This window comes from Ochlerotatus camptorhynchus, unplaced genomic scaffold, assembly GCF_037179485.1.
Source record: "Ochlerotatus camptorhynchus isolate MF236.1 unplaced genomic scaffold, CSIRO-AGI_Acam_v1.1 ptg000321l, whole genome shotgun sequence".
Lineage (NCBI taxonomy): Eukaryota > Metazoa > Arthropoda > Insecta > Diptera > Culicidae > Ochlerotatus > Ochlerotatus camptorhynchus.
This window is the reverse complement of record NW_027040809.1, coordinates 13,858-20,471: the sequence shown is the minus strand read 5'-3', so window position 1 is coordinate 20,471 and position 6,614 is coordinate 13,858.

Genomic DNA, 6,614 nt, shown 5'->3' with positions numbered 1-6,614 from the left:
ACACCCCCCAAATCGCGATTAGAGCTATATTTAAGGAGATACATCGATTTAAAGGTTTGGGAAACCCACCGGCCGACAAATAATGATTTATGAAATATTTTGTACTGGGAAATTTGGATATGAAAATTTCGAGCATCTGGACACCCCCCAAATCGCGATTAGAGCTATATTTAAGGAGATACATCGATTTAAAGGTTTGGGAAACCCACCGGCCGACAAATAATGATTTATGAAATATTTTGTACTGGGAAATTTGGATATGAAAATTTCGAGCATCTGGACACCCCCCAAATCGCGATTAGAGCTATATTTAAGGAGATACATCGATTTAAAGGTTTGGGAAATCCACCGGCCGACAAATAATGATTTATGAAATATTTTATACTGGGAAATTTGGGTATGAAAATTTCGAGCATCTGGACACCCCCCAAATCGCGATTAGAGCTATATTTAAGGAGATACATCGATTTAAAGGTTTGGGAAATCCACCGGCCGACAAATAATGATTTATGAAATATTTTATACTGGGAAATTTGGGTATGAAAATTTCGAGCATCTGGACACCCCCCAAATCGCGATTAGAGCTATATTTAAGGAGATACATCGATTTAAAGGTTTGGGAAACCCACCGGCCGACAAATAATGATTTATGAAATATTTTGTACTGGGAAATTTGGATATGAAAATTTCGAGCATCTGGACACCCCCCAAATCGCGATTAGAGCTATATTTAAGGAGATACATCGATTTAAAGGTTTGGGAAACCCACCGGCCGACAAATAATGATTTATGAAATATTTTATACTGGGAAATTTGGATATGAAAATTTCGAGCATCTGGACACCCCCCAAATCGCGATTAGAGCTATATTTAAGGAGATACATCGATTTAAAGGTTTGGGAAACCCACCGGCCGACAAATAATGATTTATGAAATATTTTGTACTGGGAAATTTGGATATGAAAATTTCGAGCATCTGGACACCCCCCAAATCGCGATTAGAGCTATATTTAAGGAGATACATCGATTTAAAGGTTTGGGAAACCCACCGGCCGACAAATAATGATTTATGAAATATTTTATACTGGGAAATTTGGATATGAAAATTTCGAGCATCTGGACACCCCCCAAATCGCGATTAGAGCTATATTTAAGGAGATACATCGATTTAAAGGTTTGGGAAACCCACCGGCCGACAAATAATGATTTATGAAATATTTTGTACTGGGAAATTTGGATATGAAAATTTTGAGCATCTGGACACCCCCCAAATCGCGATTAGAGCTATATTTAAGGAGATACATCGATTTAAAGGTTTGGGAAACCTACCGGCCGACAAATAATGATTTTTGAAATATTTTGTACTGGGAAATTTGGATATGAAAATTTCGAGCATCTGGACACCCCCCAAATCGCGATTAGAGCTATATTTAAGGAGATACATCGATTTAAAGGTTTGGGAAATCCACCGGCCGACAAATAATGATTTATGAAATATTTTATACTGGGAAATTTGGATATGAAAATTTCGAGCATCTGGACACCCCCCAAATCGCGATTAGAGCTATATTTAAGGAGATACATCGATTTAAAGGTTTGGGAAACCCACCGGCCGACAAATAATGATTTATGAAATATTTTGTACTGGGAAATTTGGATATGAAAATTTCGAGCATCTGGACACCCCCCAAATCGCGATTAGAGCTATATTTAAGGAGATACATCGATTTAAAGGTTTGGGAAACCCACCGGCCGACAAATAATGATTTATGAAATATTTTGTACTGGGAAATTTGGATATGAAAATTTCGAGCATCTGGACACCCCCCAAATCGCGATTAGAGCTATATTTAAGGAGATACATCGATTTAAAGGTTTGGGAAACCCACCGGCCGACAAATAATGATTTATGAAATATTTTGTACTGGGAAATTTGGATATGAAAATTTCGAGCATCTGGACACCCCCCAAATCGCGATTAGAGCTATATTTAAGGAGATACATCGATTTAAAGGTTTGGGAAACCCACCGGCCGACAAATAATGATTTATGAAATATTTTATACTGGGAAATTTGGATATGAAAATTTCGAGCATCTGGACACCCCCCAAATCGCGATTAGAGCTATATTTAAGGAGATACATCGATTTAAAGGTTTGGGAAACCTACCGGCCGACAAATAATGATTTTTGAAATATTTTGTACTGGGAAATTTGGATATGAAAATTTCGAGCATCTGGACACCCCCCAAATCGCGATTAGAGCTATATTTAAGGAGATACATCGATTTAAAGGTTTGGGAAACCCACCGGCCGACAAATAATGATTTATGAAATATTTTATACTGGGAAATTTGGATATGAAAATTTCGAGCATCTGGACACCCCCCAAATCGCGATTAGAGCTATATTTAAGGAGATACATCGATTTAAAGGTTTGGGAAACCCACCGGCCGACAAATAATGATTTATGAAATATTTTGTACTGGGAAATTTGGATATGAAAATTTCGAGCATCTGGACACCCTCCAAATCGCGATTAGAGCTATATTTAAGGAGATACATCGATTTAAAGGTTTGGGAAACCCACCGGCCGACAAATAATGATTTATGAAATATTTTGTACTGGGAAATTTGGATATGAAAATTTCGAGCATCTGGACACCCCCCAAATCGCGATTAGAGCTATATTTAAGGAGATACATCGATTTAAAGGTTTGGGAAACCCACCGGCCGACAAATAATGATTTATGAAATATTTTATACTGGGAAATTTGGATATGAAAATTTCGAGCATCTGGACACCCCCCAAATCGCGATTAGAGCTATATTTAAGGAGATACATCGATTTAAAGGTTTGGGAAATCCACCGGCCGACAAATAATGATTTATGAAATATTTTATACTGGGAAATTTGGATATGAAAATTTCGAGCATCTGGACACCCCCCAAATCGCGATTAGAGCTATATTTAAGGAGATACATCGATTTAAAGGTTTGGGAAACCCACCGGCCGACAAATAATGATTTATGAAATATTTTATACTGGGAAATTTGGATATGAAAATTTCGAGCATCTGGACACCCCCCAAATCGCGATTAGAGCTATATTTAAGGAGATACATCGATTTAAAGGTTTGGGAAACCCACCGGCCGACAAATAATGATTTATGAAATATTTTGTACTGGGAAATTTGGATATGAAAATTTCGAGCATCTGGACACCCCCCAAATCGCGATTAGAGCTATATTTAAGGAGATACATCGATTTAAAGGTTTGGGAAACCCACCGGCCGACAAATAATGATTTATGAAATATTTTGTACTGGGAAATTTGGATATGAAAATTTCGAGCATCTGGACACCCCCCAAATCGCGATTAGAGCTATATTTAAGGAGATACATCGATTTAAAGGTTTGGGAAACCCACCGGCCGACAAATAATGATTTATGAAATATTTTGTACTGGGAAATTTGGATATGAAAATTTCGAGCATCTGGACACCCCCCAAATCGCGATTAGAGCTATATTTAAGGAGGTACATCGATTTAAAGGTTTGGGAAACCCACCGGCCGACAAATAATGATTTATGAAATATTTTGTACTGGGAAATTTGGATATGAAAATTTCGAGCATCTGGACACCCCCCAAATCGCGATTAGAGCTATATTTAAGGAGATACATCGATTTAAAGGTTTGGGAAACCCACCGGCCGACAAATAATGATTTATGAAATATTTTGTACTGGGAAATTTGGATATGAAAATTTCGAGCATCTGGACACCCCCCAAATCGCGATTAGAGCTATATTTAAGGAGATACATCGATTTAAAGGTTTGGGAAACCCACCGGCCGACAAATAATGATTTATGAAATATTTTGTACTGGGAAATTTGGATATGAAAATTTCGAGCATCTGGACACCCCCCAAATCGCGATTAGAGCTATATTTAAGGAGATACATCGATTTAAAGGTTTGGGAAACCCACCGGCCGACAAATAATGATTTATGAAATATTTTGTACTGGGAAATTTGGATATGAAAATTTCGAGCATCTGGACACCCCCCAAATCGCGATTAGAGCTATATTTAAGGAGATACATCGATTTAAAGGTTTGGGAAACCCACCGGCCGACAAATAATGATTTATGAAATATTTTGTACTGGGAAATTTGGATATGAAAATTTCGAGCATCTGGACACCCCCCAAATCGCGATTAGAGCTATATTTAAGGAGATACATCGATTTAAAGGTTTGGGAAATTAATTAATTAATTTAGCTTTATTTAGGAGGCTTTCAGCCTTAGGCTGGTTCGCCTCCGTGGTTTGGGAAACCCACCGGCCGACAAATAATGATTTATGAAATATTTTGTACTGGGAAATTTGGATATGAAAATTTCGAGCATCTGGACACCCCCCAAATCGCGATTAGAGCTATATTTAAGGAGATACATCGATTTAAAGGTTTGGGAAACCCACCGGCCGACAAATAATGATTTATGAAATATTTTGTACTGGGAAATTTGGATATGAAAATTTCGAGCATCTGGACACCCCCCAAATCGCGATTAGAGCTATATTTAAGGAGATACATCGATTTAAAGGTTTGGGAAACCCACCGGCCGACAAATAATGATTTATGAAATATTTTGTACTGGGAAATTTGGATATGAAAATTTCGAGCATCTGGACACCCCCCAAATCGCGATTAGAGCTATATTTAAGGAGATACATCGATTTAAAGGTTTGGGAAATTAATTAATTAATTTAGCTTTATTTAGGAGGCTTTCAGCCTTAGGCTGGTTCGCCTCCGTGGTTTGGGAAACCCACCGGCCGACAAATAATGATTTATGAAATATTTTGTACTGGGAAATTTGGATATGAAAATTTCGAGCATCTGGACACCCCCCAAATCGCGATTAGAGCTATATTTAAGGAGATACATCGATTTAAAGGTTTGGGAAACCCACCGGCCGACAAATAATGATTTATGAAATATGTTGTTCTGGGAAATTTGGATATGAAAATTTCGAGCATCTGGACACCCCCCAAATCGCGATTAGAGCTATATTTAAGGAGATACATCGATTTAAAGGTTTGGGAAACCCACCGGCCGACAAATAATGATTTATGAAATATTTTATACTGGGAAATTTGGATATGAAAATTTCGAGCATCTGGACACCCCCCAAATCGCGATTAGAGCTATATTTAAGGAGATACATCGATTTAAAGGTTTGGGAAACCCACCGGCCGACAAATAATGATTTATGAAATATTTTGTACTGGGAAATTTGGATATGAAAATTTCGAGCATCTGGACACCCCCCAAATCGCGATTAGAGCTATATTTAAGGAGATACATCGATTTAAAGGTTTGGGAAACCCACCGGCCGACAAATAATGATTTATGAAATATTTTGTACTGGGAAATTTGGATATGAAAATTTCGAGCATCTGGACACCCCCCAAATCGCGATTAGAGCTATATTTAAGGAGATACATCGATTTAAAGGTTTGGGAAACCCACCGGCCGACAAATAATGATTTATGAAATATTTTGTACTGGGAAATTTGGATATGAAAATTTCGAGCATCTGGACACCCCCCAAATCGCGATTAGAGCTATATTTAAGGAGATACATCGATTTAAAGGTTTGGGAAACCCACCGGCCGACAAATAATGATTTATGAAATATTTTGTACTGGGAAATTTGGATATGAAAATTTCGAGCATCTGGACACCCCCCAAATCGCGATTAGAGCTATATTTAAGGAGATACATCGATTTAAAGGTTTGGGAAACCTACCGGCCGACAAATAATGATTTTTGAAATATTTTGTACTGGGAAATTTGGATATGAAAATTTCGAGCATCTGGACACCCCCCAAATCGCGATTAGAGCTATATTTAAGGAGATACATCGATTTAAAGGTTTGGGAAACCCACCGGCCGACAAATAATGATTTATGAAATATTTTATACTGGGAAATTTGGATATGAAAATTTCGAGCATCTGGACACCCCCCAAATCGCGATTAGAGCTATATTTAAGGAGATACATCGATTTAAAGGTTTGGGAAACCCACCGGCCGACAAATAATGATTTATGAAATATTTTATACTGGGAAATTTGGATATGAAAATTTCGAGCATCTGGACACCCCCCAAATCGCGATTAGAGCTATATTTAAGGAGATACATCGATTTAAAGGTTTGGGAAATCCACCGGCCGACAAATAATGATTTATGAAATATTTTATACTGGGAAATTTGGGTATGAAAATTTCGAGCATCTGGACACCCCCCAAATCGCGATTAGAGCTATATTTAAGGAGATACATCGATTTAAAGGTTTGGGAAACCCACCGGCCGACAAATAATGATTTATGAAATATTTTGTACTGGGAAATTTGGATATGAAAATTTCGAGCATCTGGACACCCCCCAAATCGCGATTAGAGCTATATTTAAGGAGATACATCGATTTAAAGGTTTGGGAAACCCACCGGCCGACAAATAATGATTTATGAAATATTTTGTACTGGGAAATTTGGATATGAAAATTTCGAGCATCTGGACACCCCCCAAATCGCGATTAGAGCTATATTT